This window comes from Bos taurus, chromosome 17, assembly GCF_002263795.3.
Source record: "Bos taurus isolate L1 Dominette 01449 registration number 42190680 breed Hereford chromosome 17, ARS-UCD2.0, whole genome shotgun sequence".
Lineage (NCBI taxonomy): Eukaryota > Metazoa > Chordata > Mammalia > Artiodactyla > Bovidae > Bos > Bos taurus.
The window spans coordinates 40,764,427-40,783,276 of NC_037344.1; the positions used below are offsets into that span (position 1 = coordinate 40,764,427).

Consider the following 18,850-nt stretch of genomic DNA (forward strand, 5'->3'; position numbering starts at 1 on the left):
GCAGAATTCTGTTGATCACATACTTCAGCCCTGACTCCGTGTGAGGGGACTGCTTCACAGTGTGGGTACCAAGAGCTGAGGTTCATCAGGGGCTGTCTTGGAGGTGGATGACCAGGGTAAAGAAGGAGGGAATTCCTGGAACAATGTCCTCCCAAGCAATGGGATCTAGTGCAAAAGAGAGAGAGGAGCCCTGTTGGGTGAACAGGAACATCCCGACCAGTGATAGCATACAGGTGCAGCTGCAAGAGGTTGGGAAGATGTGCAATTTTTGTTGTTATTGTTGTTGTTCTACTTCTGATTTTTTCCCGCTTCTCAGTGAAGTAGAAAACAAGGTTATATGTCAAGAATGAGGACTGGGAAGGAGGTTTTGGAAATTCATCAGTATTTCAAGTTTTTCAGTATCTCTTAAGCAATGCAGTGGTCGTTGTCACTAAGCATTGCCTGGCCATATTGCTAAGGAGGAAAGAAAAACACCTTTTTTGATCATTCTTGTATTATATGAGGCATGGGCTGGATTTGGGGAAAGTAAAAGAAGAACCAAGGAGTTTAGTCATTGGTTTTTGTTTTTCATTTCATATTTGTTTTTCATTTTAAATACAGTGATTTTCTTCCTCTTTGATCTCAAGAATTTTCTATGTTTATAGCATGGAAACTTTTAAGTTATAAACATCCTTTGGTGTGCAGTGAGATTATTTTGTTACTCCTTACAGAATGAAATAAAACACAGATAATTAAAAGTAGATATTTGAAATATAAGACACATTCTTTTCCTTACCTGATCAGCCTAAGACCACCAGAGATAAACCTGTGGACTACCAAAGTCAGGTTCACTGACTCATTGCCATGTGGGGACATTTCACGAGAGAAAAAGTAATTATGGGATTTTGCAAGAATGGCATTTAGGTGCAATGTAAATGAAGCAGTATCTTTTTTTTTTTTTTCCTTTGACCGTGCTGTGTAGCATATGGGATCTTAGTTCCCCAAACAGGGATCAAATCTGAAACCCATTCAGTGGGAGCATAGAGTCTTAACCACTGGGCTTCCAGGGAAGTCCTGAAGCACTGTTCTGATGGGCTCCAAGCAAAGTAGGACTGTGTGTAAAGAGGTCACCATCAGTTATGGCCTGTGAAAGGGACCTGTGGATCTGTTTCCTTGGAAATGAAGTTAATAGAGATGTCAAATGCTATATCCAAGACTGCCATGCAAAACTCTGCACATGGATTACAAATCAAGTTCTGTGATGCAATGACTAAACTCCTTCAGACCACACTTGGATATTTCATCTTACTGAAATGATTTCCAACAGAAATGTTCCTGATAGTCCATGGTTTCAGAAAGTAAGATTTTTCAGTATGAAATTTGTGGTCACTCCAAGAATTGGGTTGCTATGACATTTTATGGCTGTAGTGTGTATTTGGAAGGATTACTATTTTCTGATAAATTTGCACCTGGCTTTACCTGAAGTTCGAACCTGGATTGGTGAATTGTAAGGAAGATGCTTATTATTAGTCAAAGTCAATTTTTACTTTTCTCCGGAGGATCTTCCTGATCCAGGGACCAAACCCAGGTCTCTTGCATTGCAGGCAGATTCTTTACTGTCTTAGCAGCCAGGGGAGCCCTATATTCTGTATTATTATAATTTAGTAAATCTCAAAATCTTTTTTTTGATGGTTAAATGTAGTTTAATGATATAAAAAAAATGGCAGTAACCTGTATGTTCAACAATAGGAAAAGGTTAAGTAATTTTGTATCTATGTTATGAAATATTATACAGCCATTAAAACTTTATATGCCTCACTTCCATTATGTGTAAAGAGGTTATCTCATACAGTCATTGCACAGATTAAATGAATTAAGATATGTAAAGTAGAGCTCAAAATCTTGCTGCAAATGTCATTCTCCCTTCCTGCGTACTCTTGGTCAAGACACTTAAATAGTTTGTACCTCATATTTTCAATTTGAAATATAAGGAGGTTGAAGAAATTCCTTGCCAGTTGGTTTATGAAATTAGACCCCTTTTATGTTTAATACTGAAGTTACGATGCCTCCTGCAGTACGTTTACAAGATCTCAGCATCTGAGTTCCCACACCATCCCTCAGCACCTGCCAGACCCTAAAAGGAGGCCTCTGAGGTGATCACAGTGCCCATGTGACACTTTCATCTTCTTTTCTTGTTCAGTTTCCCCAGGCTACCAGCTACCAGCATCCCGTTGTCTGGGAAAGACCTGCAGTGTCTGTAACGAATGGGATGGGCACCACACCTGTGCTCCTATAGCTGCAGCTCTCCAGGCATGGGACACTTGTTGGTTCAAGAAGCTCAGAGGAAGCCCTGCCTCTCAGAACGTCCCCTGGACCTTGAAGCAGTTCCACTCCACCTCATTCACCTGGCTGAGCTGCTTCTTCCTTCCGGGCCTCATCACCTGCCAATGATCCTCAATGCTTTGAACAAGTAAGCAAATGAAACAAAATCAAAGAAACAAATCAACCAATGACAACAATAATGATAAAGAAAGGATGTCTATATTCCCAGCGATCCAGCTCATTCTACCTTGCGTGGTGACTGATCAAACCTCAACATCTAACTTCAGCCTACAGATCACCTCATCTATGTCAGAAACAAAGGATTTGCCTTAAGTGTGTAGTCAAAGGGCTGGTCTGTGGATCTTTCTAAAAACAAGGTAATGGCATGGTCCAGGTAATTTAAACTCTCTGTGTTTGGAGATCAAAATCTTCTTCTAGTATCACATTTAATTAAAAGTTTTTACTTGATTTTACTCATCAAAAATGTAAAGTTTGCTGAGTCCAATCTTATCTGGGATAAAGTAATCTTTAAATGCCTGCTGGTGAACCCACATGCCTCTTTTTGCTTGCTTGTCGGCATGAACGTATTTTTTTTTTCATGTTTATTTATTTATTTGGCTGTGTCAGGTCTTAGTTGCAGCACTCAGGATCTTCACTGGGTCATGCAGGATCTTTTGTTGTGGAGCACGACCTCTCTAGTTGTGGCTTGCAGGCTTTAGTTGCCCCGCGGGATGTTACTTCCCAGACCAAGGATCAAACTTGTTTCCCCTGCATTGCAAGGTAAATTCTTAACCACTGGACCACCAGCAAAGTCTTGTGTGACTGTAATTTTTCCTCAACATTGTTTCCAGTTGATGAATTCACAGGGTAAGAGGGAAGTAACAACCTCCAGTTACCCCACAGGAAGTAACCTGTGGGGAAGGACATGGGAGCAAGGTCATGGGGCAGCTGATGGAGAATGCTGATGAGAACTGGTAGTGGGGTCAGATATGAAGGCAGGAGAGAAAGTCACCAAAGGGGCCCTAAGAGGAAACCTTCTGGATGGGGGATAATTACATTAATGCTAACTAGTAATTACTGAGCATTTACTATAGATGTTTACAATAGACCCTTCTCTTCATTATCTTGTTCAGTTTTTAGACCAACTGGGTGATGCCATTACTGCCTCCATTTGATGGATGAGGATGCTGAGCAAAGTTTGAAAAGTCAACTCAGATTCACACAGAGCGTCGGTCGCAGTGCTAATTTTCAAGTCAAAATCTCTCTGATTTCAATGCTTGGGTTATTCATTGTTTATATACTTGCTAAAATATTATGTCATGGATGCCTCATTCTGACCTCTAAAAGACCTGAAACGTGCATCTAAGTAGCTGAGCAAGTAAAAAATTGTAATGCATCTATACAGCTTGACATGTATGTTCAAAAATTCTCTAAGCTGGCTTCATCCACCGCTGATCCATTACAGCTTTACTTGCTTTGTTCCTGACCTCAAAGCTCTGCTAATCTGACTCTGTTCCGAGTGTTTTTATACTTTTCAGGTGGATGTCCCATTTTCAAACTTAACTTATCAATTTCTCCCTGTAGGATCTCAGCTGATTATAACTCAATTTTGGGGACCAAAATCAAGAGTAAGAGGCAGCTCTACAGTTTCCATTATCACAAGAAAAAGACCAGTTGTGTTTGAAAAGAACTGTTAACAATAAGCTACGGGTCCTGTAACTCAGACAGTAAAGAATCCACCTGCTATGCAGAAGACCTTGGTTTGATCCCTGGGTCAGGAAGATCTCCTGGAGAAGGGAATGGCAACCCATTCAAGTATTCTTGCCTGGAGAATTCCATGGACAGAGGATCCTGGAAAGGCTACAGTCCATGGGGTCACAAAGAGTCTCAAACAACTGAGCAACTAACACTTTCACTGATATGGGAAGTTTATGAACAGAAATTTATAATGGATATAGCAAGCCCATTTCTGGATATGTATTAGAAGAAGATGAAATCTATATCTCAAAGAGATATCTGCCCATTTGGGTTCACTTCAGTGTAGTCAAGATAGGGAAACAGGCTACATGCCCATCAACAGATGAATAGGGAAAGAAAATGTGATATAACAACATTCAGATCAGATCAGATCAGACCAGTCGCTGAGTCGTGTCCGACTCTTTGCGACCCCATGAATTGCAGCACGCCAGGCCTCCCTATCCATCACTAACTCCCGGAGTTCACTCAGACTCATGTCCATCGAGTCAGTGATGCCATCCAGCCATCTCATCCTCTGTCGTCCCCTTCTCCTCTTGACCCCAATCCCTCCCAGCATCAGAGTCTTTTCCAATGAGTCAACTCTTCGCATGAGGTGGCCAAAGTACTGGAGTTTCAGCTTTAGCATCATTCCTTCCAAAGAAATCCCAGGGCTAATCTCCTTCAGAATGGACTGGTTGGATCTCCTTGCAGCCCAAGGGACTCTCAAGAGTCTTCTCCAACACCACAGTTCAAAAGCATCAATTCTTTGGTGCTCAGCTTTCTTCACAGTCCAACTCTCACATCCATACATGACCACAGGAAAAACCATAGCCTTGACTAGATGAACCTTTGTTGGCAAAGTAATGTCTCTGCTTTTGAATATGCTATCTAGGTTGGTCATAACTTTCCTTCCAAGGAGTAAGTGTCTTTTAATTTCATGGCTGCAGTCACCATCTGCAGTGATTTTGGAGCCCAGAAAAATAAAGTCTGATACTGTTTCCCCATCTATTTCCCATGAAGTGATAGGACCAGATGCTGTGATCTTTGTTTTCTGAATGTTGAGCTTTAAGCCAACTTTTTCACTCTCCACTTTCACCTTCATCAAGAGGCTACTATACATATATTACAATGAAATATTATCATCCATAAAAAAGAAGGAAATCTTGCAATATGAGGCAACAGGGATGAACCTGGAGGACATTATGCATACTGAAATAGGCCAGTCACAGAAGGAAATAAAGGGCATAATCTCACTTTTATGTGAAATCTAAAAAAGCCGAAGCAGAGAGTAACGTGGTGGTTGCCAGGGGCTGGGGGTTGGTGGGGGAAATGAGGAGATGCTGGTCAAAGGGTTGGAAGTGTCAGTTTGAAGATGAATAAGTTCTGAGATCTGATGTATGGCAGCGTGACTATCCTTCTTATAATGTTGTATATTTGAAATTTGCTGAAAGAGTAGATCTTAATCATTCTCACCACACACAGAAATGTAACAGTGGGAGGTGATGAAGTGTTAATTAGCTTGATTGTGGATCATTTCATAATGTATGTATATCAACTCACCACATGGTAGACTTTAAATATGTATGATTTTCTTTATAACTTCATAAAATTGAAAAAAGTTACCATGAAACTTTATTCCAATTAGAGTACAAACTTATTAACACAGGCAGCAAATCCAATACGAGGACACCACGCAGTTCCTTTGGTTTTGTCTGTCTCTGACTTGGTCTTTCTCCCCACCTGCTGGTAAGGAGGGAGAACATGAACTTTGATTTAGGATTTAGTGGGATTTGCTCTTTTAAGTTGCTAAGAGTCGGACACGACTGAGTGACTTCACTCTCACTTTTCACTTTCCTGCATTGGAGAAGGAAATGGCAACCCACTCCAGTGTTCTTGCCTGGAGAATCCCAGGGACGGGGGAGCCTCGTGGGCTGACGTCTATGGGGTCACACAGAGTCGGACACGACTGAAGTGACTTAGCAGCAGTAGCAGCAGCTCTTTTAAGTTAAAAGCTTTATTCAGTGCTCAGATTCTCTTAATAACATAAGAAAACAGCGCAAACAGTGCTTAGTTTATCAAATAGCCTCCCAGCCCCTGTTCTTCCAATGCAGGGGTTGGGGGGAAGGTGCGGCTTATGAGGCATTAGGGACCCGGAGGAATCAGAGCCTTAAGGGATTGTGTCTTAGGACATATTTAAAGTCTACAGTGTGGTCCAGGTTAGGGATCTGGAGGAACCAGAGCCTTAAGGGATTGTGTCTTAGGATCCTCTGTTTCCAGGACAGTGTCCCACTTAATCTCTGATTCCTGTGCTGGCATTCCCAGCTTAAATGTGACTTTTGCCTTGAGCGCCATCGCTTCATGGAAACTGTCAACATCACCGATGTCAGCCACATTGCTAAATCGATGACTAATCCTTAGTCACTTCTTCTGTGACCCTTCAGCGGGACTGTCACAGTGATCTTTTCTTTGATGTTTTTCATTGACATGTCTTCAGAACATCCCTCTTCCTGGTTTTCCTCGCATAATCTGAAGGCTTCCTCAATCTGCTTGGATGGTTCCTCATTTATTTCTGAACTTTTAATATCAGACCTGTTGAATAGCACAGGGAACTCTACTGAACACTGAGTAATAACCTACAAGGGAAAGAATCTGAAAAAGAACAGACATGAATGTATGTATAACTAAATCCTTTTGCTGTACACCTTAAACTAACACAACCTTGTAAAACAAAGACACTTCAATTAAAAAAAAAATGACCAAAAACGGATTGTCACCAAAATGTACATAGGATATATAAGTTGAAATCATGAAATCCACCCACCCTGAAAGTCAAATGTTAAAAACAAAGAGGAAATCACAAAAAATAAAACCAGTAATTCAATAAAAAAAATGCAGCAGTGACCAGACTGTTCTTCTGATATCCAGTCCCACATTTCTAACAGTTTCCTTTCTTTTTAAGATTTTTTTAAATGTGGACCCTTTTAAAAAAAGTCTTTTATTAAATTTGTTACAATGTTTATCTTGTTTTATGTTTTGCTTTTGGGGCCAGGAGGCATGTGGGATTAAGATTGCTGGCCAGGGATAGAATCCACACCTCCTGCATCGGAAGGCGTTGTCTTAGCCACTTAACCAAGGAAGTCCCTCTAATAGCTCCCTTGACCTCTCCTTGTAAGCACCTGAGAGAAAACTCAAACTTACCCTAGCCTTACCCTGCTCATAAACTTCCCCTTCTCCATCAGCGGTAACCCTGTTGTTCGAGTGGCTGAGATAAAAAATCTTGGGGTTCTGAGACTCTGCTAGCTCATGACCTTGTCTCTTGCCCCAGAAGGGAGAAATACAAATCTAGATGTTTTGCTCTTGAGCTCTTGCCTTTTTGTGACTTATGACCCATTCTTTGCTCTTATAACACCCACTCTGCTGCTGCTGCTGCTAAGTCACTTAGTCATGTTCAACTCTGTGCGACCCCATAGACGGCAGCCCACCAGGCTCCCCTGTCCCCAGGATTCTCCAGGCAAGAACACTGGAGTGGGTTGCCATTTCCTTCTCCAATGCATGAAAGTGAAAAGTGAAAGTGAAGTCGCTTAGTCGTGTCCGACTCTTCGCGAACACCCACTCTTCTATAGCCCATAACCATTTCAAAGTGAACAAAAATTCCTCTGAAAATGAAAGTTCTAGATAATTTCATGGTAAATTTACACATACTTTACAGTTTGAAGTTTCGGCTAAGATGACCTGTTTCATTAGAATCAATAACATGCATAAATTGTCTCTTATAGATGTTAAGCAATAATGTTAACTTCACATTTTCATGGCCTCATTTGCATCATTCATGGGGCTTCAGATAGGTTACCCTCTCCAGTTTTCTTGGGCTTCCCTGTGGCTCAGCTGATAAATAATCCACCTGCAATGTGGGAGACCTGGGTTCTATGTCTGGGTTGGGAAGATCCCCTGGAGAAGGGAAAGGCTACCCATTCCAGTATTCTGGCCTAGAGAATTCCATGGACTATACCCATGGGGTCTCAAAGAGTTGGACACAACTGAGTGGCTTTCACTTTCACTTTTTTGGGGGGCCTTCAGATTCAGCATATGTGAAACATTTTCCTTTCAGTAAGGGACACCTATGCTGTGTTTGCCCTTCTTCCAGGAATAGTATGCCTGTCCTTCTTGGAATTATTCCTCTCCCTTCTCTGACTTTGCGGTTTCCATGAGCCTGGCTGTTCTCTTACACAAGTCTGCCCCACTGACTTCATTTCATTGGTTCAGGGGTATCATCCTGGCCCAACCTAAGCTAGGGGTAGGACTGCAAAACCCTAGCGACGATTGCAAGGCAGTTGATCAGATTCCTCCCTTAGAATTTTTGAACTTAAAAGCACAGAGAATAAAAGGTAGAGAGTAAAACTGCCTGCCTTGTACTCTCTGCACTTTCAAGTTCAAATATAGAGATAGAACCTGGTTCAGAAACAGAGACAGAACCAATGAAGAGTGAACCCAGGGAGCTGTATGTGGTCACGTTGCCAACGATGGAAAGTAGTCTGTAGTGAGAGAAAAGGAGACCAGCATCCACAGAGACACACAGAGGAAAGGCGGGCTGGGTTCTGCTGACAGTCTGACAATCCAGTCCCCAGACTGAGTTTTCCCTGAGGCCCAATTGTAGCTCTGGCCTCTCAGCAAGTATTCATGGAGAATCTCATGTTTTATATTTCAGAGTCCCATTGCTAACTAGCCAAAGGGAGAAAAGGCCTTTATTTCCTCATATTGTTTGGGAGGGATGTTGAAAAAGCTAATATGATCAAAGAAATACCTGCATTACCCAGGCCTCTGCTTATGCCCGGAACTCACACTGTTCCATTTTTCAACTCTGCTTGTCTCAGCAATTGAGTTGGTCTCTGTTGAACTTCATACAATTACACTTTTTTCTAGGTTGTTGTGGAAGAGGGTTGCTTGCTGCTGTAGTTGTTCATTCTTCCTAGACATTTCCCCAAAGACGACAACTCCAGGAGAAAGTCCCTGCTGGCGGTACTGGAGAAGTCTCATGAAGCCCTGATTGGCATGCTCAGGTCTTCAGACCACCTCTGAACCCATCATTCTGGAAAAAGCGTGGGCACACTGGCCAGCCCTGCCTCCTTCACTGCTCCTATGTTTGTGGGTAGATCAGACGTTGCTGTACTTAAAAACTGGAGACTTATTAGAAGGGTTATGAAAATGCATTCTGAGAAGACAATTGTAGTTACCACTGTCCACTACTCCATTGCTGGTTCAAGGCTCCCTTTGATTTCATTCAACAGAAAAAGCCTTTTTTGGGGGTCTTAGCCAGTTGACTTGTTTTATCTCATTTGCCATCAAGAATCCTGATCTCTCTGTTTTTCATCTTACATGCCTTGCTCCCAGCAGGATGCTGTTTACCAAGCCACCCTACTAGGAGATGTGGGAATCTTCTTCCATTTTTGCCTATCTCTCTCTCCCTTTATCCAAAAATGTGGGAATTAGCCTCCATTTCTGCTTATCCTTCCCTCTGCACATTCAATCAAATATCCTACATTAGTTCTAGCTCCGAAATGTCTCTAACTTTCTAGTTCTGAAATGTCTCTAAAACTAACCTCACAGTTCCATCCCTATGGTCTCAGCTACTGTTCATGCCTTCATCATCTTTCAGTAGATTTGCTCCCTTCATTGGTTTCCTTACTGCTAGTCTTCTTAATTAAAAAAAAATAGTGACTTTATTGTTTATTTATTTGGCTGCACTGGGTCTTACTTGCATCACTGGGCTCTTTTAGTTGTGGCAGTGCGATCTAGTTCCCTGACCCGGGATCTAACCCAGGCCCCCTGCATTGGCAGTGTGGAGTCTTAACCACTGCACCACTAGGGAAGTTCCTTATTTCTAATCTTGTTTCTTTGCCTTCCTCCATCTTACCGTGAAAGTAAAATGATCATGATGTCACTTCCTGAATAGAGTTTTCTCTTGGACCCATTGCCAAGAAGTTAAAAACTCCCTGGTGATGTATTCAGGACCCTTATAAACCTGTGTTGAGGATGCCTCACATGGGCCTGGTGTTCGAGTCTCAGCATCAGCTCCTGGCTAGATATCCTGTACCTTGGCTGGTGTGTTATCCTGTTAGCTTGGTCCTATTCCTTTCAGGCATCGCTGCCTTGGCCCTAAACTCTAATCTAATTCAGTGTCTCTTTTTGGCTCTTGGGATTCCTCACTATCCTGACTCCTTCTGCCTTTGATATCTACCATGTTCCCAAGCATGATATTCTCTATAAATAGCTTAGAAAGATTTTAAAAGTCACATAGTTCCTTGACTCAACCCAGATACTCTACATCAGAAATATTTTTTGAAATGAACTCCTGGAGAGTCTGAAGCAGGTGGTTTGCAGAAGTAGGACTTTGGCAAATACCATGCTTTAGTGTCTGCTTTTGCCTACTATCTGGTTCTCTGAGCCTCTTTTTTGCATTGACTGGCTTTCCTCCTCTACTTACTCCTGAGACCTCTGACTGGCCGACTTGACTTTGGAATCTCTTCAGATTTACATCCTAGTCATCTCTGCTCTGGACTCTGGAGCCATCAGCCAAGGATCAGTGATTTCAACCACTGAGCTCTCCTTTGGCTATGTAGCCTGTCATAATTCCACAACCTTGGATTTATTCTAATTTTCCTTTATCATCCATCCTTCAACCTCTAGTTCAAGTCTAAATTACTTTTCCCATCTATTTTGGCCTTATCTCCAGCCATAAATTCTCCTGACTTAGGGGCCCAAATGGGCTTCACTCATAGCTCAGCTAGTAAAGAATTCACTTGCAATGCAGGAGATCCCGGTTTGACTACTGGGTCAGGAAGTTCCCCTAGAGAAGGGATAGGCTACCCACTCCAGTACTCTTGGGCTATCCTGGTGGGTCAGATGATAAAGAATCCACCTGTAATGCGGGAGACCTTGGTTCGATCCCTGGGTCAGGAAGATCCCCTGGAGGAGGGCATGGCAACCCATTCTAGTATTCTTCCCTGGAAAATCCCACTAACAGAGAAGCCTGGCAGGCTACAGTCCAAGGGGTCACAAAGAGTTGGACATGACTGAGTGACTAAGCATGGCTCAGGGGTACAAATACTAGATAGACAGGCAGATTGTCACTAACCCTTTAAAATTATCATAAAGGCTCAAGTGAAGGGTAAACTTCAGCTGACAGGAGACTGTACTTCTCTCCCAAACTCCATATTCAGTAAAATCACATTGTTTGAGCTAGAATTTGAATATTTACACCAACCACAGAAATCAGCAAATACTCAAAAACGCTATTCCCCCCAGCCCCAAGGGACTGGGAAATATTTTCCAGCATACCCCTGTTTTCAGAGCAAGACCAAGCAGTGGGAGTCCTGGTGTCAACCTGAAGTATCTGATGTAACCCTTGCAGAAAGAAGTGTGTACCATGAGAGCACAGGTGTACTGAGCCTAGACAGGTGGGCAGTTAGTGGTCTCTGGGCCTTGGAAAGTAGAAAAGTAAACCCCTCATATTGCTTCAGATATGTTCACCTCCTAGATGGGTCCCTCTCAGCTAATGGCAACCACATTCACACATCATTTAAGCGATCTGCACAGCAAGTTCTTCATTCATAAAAAGGGAATGCTGATAACATTTATCTCACAGATTAAAAACAAAACCATCCCCAGAGTGATCCTATTGCATCATTTTTAGACTAAATCCACTTCTCAGCTGAAAACTCTCCAGTGGCTATTTCTCTAGAGTAAAAGCCAGTGTTCTTACAGTGGCCTCGGCCTTGTTCTGAGCTCTCCTGGGATATAAAAAAACCCTCTCAGTCCATCCAGACTGAGCATCCTAGCCATCCTAGAGTGGAGTGACCATGGGGAATACAGTAGAACTCTTAAAACAAGAATAAGTGAGAAAGAAGACGGAGAGACTGAATGCAGTGGGTGCAGGCATGCGGGCAGGTTTAAGTGGTAAGAAGCAGAGGAGGAGCAGGTCCAATTTTGGAATTTGGAATTTTGTCCAAAGCAGAGCAAGTGAAAGTATGATCTGTAATGGGTACCTTGGAAATGGGCCTGCTATGAAGAAGGCAATAAAAAATCCCCAACTAGTACCTGCAGAGAACCTGGCAACCTTCAATACTCCTTAGTCCTAGGTAGACGTGGGAGAAGTGTGGTCTGGCTTTGTTGTGGAGTATTCAAAGTTAGGAAGCCTGTGCATGTCTGGACAAAAAGTATTTCCAAATCGGGTGGTATGTAGAACATGCTCCACTAATAATATTGACCTGCTTCTCTTCTAGAAAAGCGACTAGGAACTGAATGTTCCTTGGGAGCAGCTGGGATGGGTTTAGGGTTAGGGCGAGGGTTAACACAGCAAAGAACAAAACAAAGGCACTTGGGAGAATTGGTCTCAGTCCAGCTCATGGATAATCTTCTTTTTCTTGAGGCAGAAAAAACATAGGTCAAGAGCAAATATACTAAGTGTTATCTTTAAAGTCTCAACTTGATAAGGTTGGGATTATAAACCAAACAAGAAGATAATCGAAAAGAAAACAAATATAAAAACTGATATTTAGCTTGTTCAGTTTAAAAACATTGCACTTGGGACCTCCCTGGTGTTCCAGTGGTCAAGACTGCCTTCCAGTGCAGAAGGAACAGGTTCAATCCCTGGTAGGGGAGCTAAGAGTCCAAATGCCTTGGGGCCAAAGAGTCAAAACATAAAACAAAAGCAGTACTGTAACAAATTCAAATAAGACTTAGGAAAAAAAATAAGAAACTTTAAAAACCCCCCAAACCAAAACATCACTGTATTGAGTAAAAGATCCTGCAACAAAATCGACCAGATTTCGCAGAAGAATCAGGGTGAGATCCATCTGTTGTCCTCAGCCTGGCTTCATCTTCTATCTTTTCTCCTTTTCTGCTACTGGTCTATTGATTTTGTTCTGGTCTGGACACACACCTTTTTGGCTGGTGTCTGATCCCTGAGCTGCTTGTTAGCCTGTATCTCAATACCCTCATTATAACTCAGCTGTGGTTTGTCTTCTGGCTAGATCCTATGCTTTTGGTACCCAATGGTACACGAGACTCTCATATTGTCATCCTTCTGAAACCATTTGCCACAGATTGGGACTTGAACCCAGCCAAAACCCAGTTTTGGACTTGAAGCCATGTGGGTGGGACTCGAATCCAGCCAAAATCCACAGTACCTGGTTTCAGGACCTAGTGAAGCTCAGGTTCTTGATGTCTTATCACAGAAAGAATTCAGTGAGAGACAAAGTGATAGGTATAAAGTGGATTTATTCAGATTCAGAGAGAAGCACACTCCACAGACCGAGTGTGGGCCATCACAGAGGGCAAGTGCACAGCAGTCTTGGAATGTGTCATGGTTAGTCCTTATAGGCTGGCTAATTTCATATGCTAGTGAGTGGGAGGACTATTCCACCTATTTTCGGGAAGGGGCAGAGATTTCCAGGATTTGGGCCACTATCCACTCCTTGGTCTTTTAACAGTGCCTTGGAACTGTCATGGCACCTCTGGGTGTGTCATTTCACTTGCTGACTGAGGATCAAGGCCTAGTCTTGTCTGCCATCTTAGTCCCATTTGATTCTACTTGGTTTATGTTGTGTCCTTGGGCTATGTCATTCTTTCAAAAGTTGCGCCTTGCCTCTTTCCCTCCTGTTACATTTCCCCTGCTCCCCTTTGTCCCCTGCATCCACCCCATCCTGGTTTCTTCTAGATCACGTCCTTGGGTTAATCCAGGTTCTCTCAGAGATACATTCACAGAGATAGACTCTGTGCAAACATCTCACTGCAGGATAGAAAATTCCATCACAGCCCATCCAGCTATCACATAAAAGATTCTGGAGTGCTGACAAGGTCAAAGCTTTGTCTTGGAAAATTTATTCCTTCTGAGAGTTTAGGACTTGGTGAAGAATCGTTTCTTCTTGTATGCAGTTGAGGCAGTTGGTTCCCACAGAGTTCCTGTAGCTGGTGTGCCCTCCCATAGCTGCTTTGAGCAGAGGAGCTCAAGCTTCCTCCTGAGAATGGCCCTCACCCTTCCTTGGCTGATGAAACCTGGCCCTCCCAGAGAGGCTTAGGACCCTACTCCTCCCTTCCCCAGCAGCCCACTTGGATCAGATTTCAAATCTCATTCCACTCGTAGGTGGAGTTGGGAGGAAAGATGCTTCAGCCATATAATCACCAGACATAGTTCTCTGCAAAGGTTGTGGATCTGTGACTTTGTGACTTTGTGCTGATTGCATGCTGTCAATTAAAATGATCCTCCTCCCATCTTTATATGAAATCTACCTCATGATTTCGATTTTTTTTTTTTTCCGTCAAGTCAAGCATTCAAACCTTTCTCTAACTCTGATTAAGGAATTATTTCCAGATGAGAGCTCTGATACATCTTCTGGGACAAGCTGTCAAACCCACATTTCATCAAGGGTGCCTCACCCCAGTAATGATTTGCATCTTTGGGAAGTAATATATCTTCAGATTTATAAAAAAAAAAAAAAAAAAAAAAGAGGTAGGAGGTGGTGTGTGAGTCTCTCTCATCAAACTGCATTGATGTGGAGCTCGAGACAGAGGTATTGGATTCTGTTTCCATAGCAACTGCTTCACTGCTCAAGGGGAAAAAACAGGACAGCAATTGAAGTCTGTGTTAATAGCAGCTCTAAAAATAATCGGTAATGTGTTGAAATCAAGTGAAAGACCCAGCAAGCAATAGGTAAAAATTACATCCACGCAGGATGGGGTTGAAAATGAGGTGGTGTGCAAATACTGTCACAACTACAATATGCTTTAAGAATTACAGAAATGGTTGGTGACAAATACATGTTTGAGGTGATCAACTATTATTTTATTTGCTCATTCATTCAGACAAATATCCAATCTTGATTTTATGCCAGCCACTAGGTAGCATCTGAAGGCACAGAGGTATGTCAGGACTGTTTCTCTTACAGGCGCTCACGGTTTTATGGGGCAATAGATGGTGGTTAAAATGGATGTTTTGTTTGTCTCCCAATACCAGTCTGTTTCCCACCGTGTAGCAGCCAGAAGATTAAGGGTTTGTATGGGAGTGCTATCACATGCAGCTCCAGGGACAATTGAAAGTCATTTACTTCAGGTATTGGTTCAGCAATGAGGGTGTAACCTTATATGGCACCATTTTAACTATACTGATTGTCTTCTGCATGAGGCTCAGAAATCTTGTTTGGTGCCATGCTTATAACTTTTTTTTTTTTACAGCTAGAGGTAAAAGAGGGGTCATGGAGGGTCTATTGTTCCAGGAAGCCACCCACTTGGTGATCAGCCTGAGGAGGTCAGCTGTTGACAGAGGCAAGGCCAGGATAAGAAAACAGAAACATGGCCAGACGTGACCCAACAGACCAATGGCTGGCTCTACCCTGGATGTTCTGGCAATCCCAGCCAAGACAATTTCTCTTTTGTAGATTGACTTTTTTTTGTAGAATTTTGTAGCTTGAATCGAGTTTTAGGTTTCCTGCTGCCTGCAAACAAAAACAGCATCGCACTAGTGACAAATGACAATATCACGGAATAAGTAAAATATTGGAAACAAAAGAGGGAAGGAGAGACATAAAGAGCAAGAATAAATCAGGAGGAGGTGACAGCTAGCTCCATCTTGGAGAAAGGAGTACAGGAAAGATCCAAAAGTGTCCTCTGTAATGAGGTGAAGAGTTTCTGTCTGCATAGTTGCTGATGGTTGATGGAGAAATAGGCCTCTCCTAACCCAGGCTGAGTGCCCAGGAGGGTGCACTATGATCCCCCGGGAGCCTGAGCCCAGGCTTCACTGCCTGTTGTGGGGATGAACATCGCAGCCCTCGCTGCACAGCAGCAACTTGACCCCTGGATGGAGGTCCCCCTCCAAAGCCCAGGGCTGTTTCTAGGCTGTGGATGGGGAGAAGGGTGCCCATAGCACCATTTTTCCACTTTTCCTGGCTTCAAGTTCATAGCCCCTGGTGGACTAGTGGCTAGGATTCCTGGCCTTCATCCATGTTGTGAGTGGTGCATGCAAAATCGCTTCAATCGTGTCTGACTCTTTTCGCCTATGGACTGTAGCCCACCAGGCTCCTCTGTCCATGGGATTCTCCATGAAGAAACTGGAGTGGGTTGCCCTGCCGTCCTCCAAGTGACCTTCCCCACCCAGGATCTAACCTGTGTCCCTTGTGACTCCTGCATTGGCAGACAGGTTCTTTACCACTAGCGCCACCTGGGAAGCCCCTTTCATCCAGTCTACACAGGTTCAGTTCTTGGGCAGAGAACTAAGATCTTGCTTCAAGCCACCACTCACTGCTGCTTCCCTGAGATCAGGTGGAGGTCCCCCTCCAAAGCCCGGTGGTGTGTCTGGGCTCTCGGGGGAGGCGGGGAGCCAGCAACACCATTTTTGTACTTTTCCTTGACCTCTGGTTCACAGCCCCCTGGACTCCATTGAGCACCAGGCCTTTATCCTTAACCCAGACAGCATTCACCTTCCTGCTTTTCTTCAGGTCTGCTCTGTACATCCACAGTGGAAAGCTGACCAACAGTTTGAGGGAAGTGTGAATGTAGATTTAAGTGCAGCCTGTCTGAGAACCCCCTCTCCTCAAAGCCCAGCTCCTTTGGCATCACTGACTCCATGTCTGTCCGAGCCTGTAAGACTTGTGCCTTTTTCTGGAGCCCTCGTCACCCTGGCCACAATCTGGAAGATGCCCACGGGAGATGTCTGAGGTCACTCGGGTACCCCATGTACTTCCCTTTCTAAGGATTCCAACTTCTCCAATCCACTTGTGCTAACTCTCCAAGGCCTTCAACTTACCACTAGCGCCACCTGGGAAGCCATCTTCCAAGGATTGCTTATATGTTTCTCCAACTTCAAAGTCATTTTTTGGTAGATGATTTTATTCAGTATAAGCTACATTGTTGGGCCCAGGGTTCAAAATTGTATCCACTGAATTTTAATTTCTATTAAATTAAAATTAATGCCATCTCTAAATGGCATTTTAAAATTTCTTTTAAATATGCACTCAATCATTTTAATCTTTTCTTATTGCCTACTCACTTTGCTGTCTTTTAAACATTATTTGTATAGTGCATACTAAATATATGTTTGGATTCTAATTCTAAAATGTCTCCTTTTTCTTTTTAATATTTGTTATTTCTTATATTCACCTCATACGAACTTATATCCATTTATGGAAAATTTAAATTTGAGAGATGTTTCATTTTAGAGAAGTTGCAAACAGTGGATTCTCTATTTGTCCTTATTTATTCTGGGTCTAGATTTAAAATACAAAAGCCTGTGAGAGTATCTATCTTGACATAATGCTGAAGCAGAAAATATACATTTTAATCTTGAATTGTGTTCTCTGTGGAAAACTTATAAAAGTGATAGAAATGTTTAGTGATGAACTTAGATTCACTCAGCTTCTCAGGCAGTTAAAACCTTTAGCTGCTGAAATTCCATGCTCATCTTTTAAATGTTTTATTTATTTAAAAATTAATATATTTTAGAGGGAAGGTTATTTACATGTTAGTTAAAATTCAACTCATTTTGAAAGATTTTTTTTTTTTCCCTTAAGGAAAAGGACAATGTCTTTCCCCCAAGGTCCAATAAATGAATACATAAAAATAAGCCCCTGTTTGGTTTGAAATTTATGACAGGTTGGCAGTTGAATTATTCATCAAACTAAAATGAATAATCTATAAAACTAATCAAAGCACTCTAGCTCAGTCACTTGGCAGATGACAAATTTGGCCTGATTAGGATTGTCGTGTTTGAGGCTGTGTGTAGGTGGGATCAGCTTGACTGTGTTGGGGCAAGACAGGATGGGAGGAATTTAGATCTGAAGCCAGATGTATCTGTTAGGTTTGGGCAGGTCCTGAGGTGGTGGCTGGGAAAGAGGTGGAGAACCGAAAGGGTGAAAGCTCCAAAATAGAGTCTGGCCTGGACAGTGGGATCCCATACTCCTCTTGATGGTGGCACCACTGACTCTCCTCCATGACTATGTCCAAAGAGACTTGACAGTGACTGCCGCAGAGTAGCTACTCCAAAAAGACTTCAAATAAAAAAAAACAAAAGACTAATATAGGAGCCTAAAGACACGGCAACAGGCACCTCAGGCTCTCATAAACCCCTTACAAGTGTTTCTATAGTAGGGAGACACCTGCCTGGAGAAGGGACATCTAAAACCGTCCAGCAACTGGTGACCGCTCCCCTGAGTTCTGAGCAGATGGGTGTGATCAACTTGAATCTCTTTCTGGCCATGATAAGTAAACATTCCTAAGGTCTTTTTTTTTTTTTTTCCCCCACTATAGTGTCCTGGTATAGTGTCCTGGTAACTCCTTTTTGATATGCTAAGGGCTTTTATTTATTAATTCATCTAACCTTTACAGCAACCCTAAGGAAAGCTATTATTAAGAAGAGTAAAATGAACATTAATCTATTATATGTCTACTGACATCATTCATTATTGTTCTGGTAATGTTGCCAGGGGTCTAAGCAGCCTGAAGATGTCAATTTACCTGAGGGGAAGTCTGTCCAGGTATGATCTACACACAAGACCATGTATAACAAGTGCCCCCTGCCCATGGCCATCACATTGCTAAAGAACATCGACTATAGCCTCCCGTGGTTACCACAGACTGATTTTGAATAAAGGCAAAAATTACCAAAGATTTGAATCCAAAATAACCAGCAGGACGTACCTGATTATCTTTAAGTCCTTTGCTAAGTGTAGAAGGAAATAGTCAAATTCTGAATAATTTGCTATATTAATAACTCAGTAAGACTAATGACTGTTGAATCTGAAACTAAGTGCTGATCAGTGTTTTA

General features: G+C 42.5%; 2 long non-coding RNA genes across 6 annotated transcripts in view; one reads left to right on the forward strand and one right to left on the reverse strand.

Moving 5' to 3' along the window:
* Positions 1-18,850, forward strand: part of LOC132342600 (uncharacterized) — a 22,133-nt gene continuing 3,283 nt past the window's right edge. The window contains exons 1-3 of one of the 5 annotated variants that reach the window (XR_009491045.1): positions 10-1,337; positions 2,180-2,678; positions 3,886-5,961. This is a non-coding gene — a long non-coding RNA (uncharacterized lncRNA). Of the gene's footprint in view, positions 1,338-2,179; positions 2,679-3,434; positions 3,584-3,885; positions 5,962-18,850 lie in introns of those variants that run through there. The other 4 variants (XR_009491044.1, XR_009491046.1, XR_009491043.1 and 1 more) reach the window with 4 other exon arrangements.
* Positions 6,037-18,850, reverse strand: part of LOC132342601 (uncharacterized) — a 24,577-nt gene continuing 11,763 nt past the window's right edge. Inside the window, exon 2 of the long non-coding RNA XR_009491047.1 lies at positions 6,037-6,687. This is a non-coding gene — a long non-coding RNA (uncharacterized lncRNA). The remainder of the gene's footprint in view (positions 6,688-18,850) is intronic.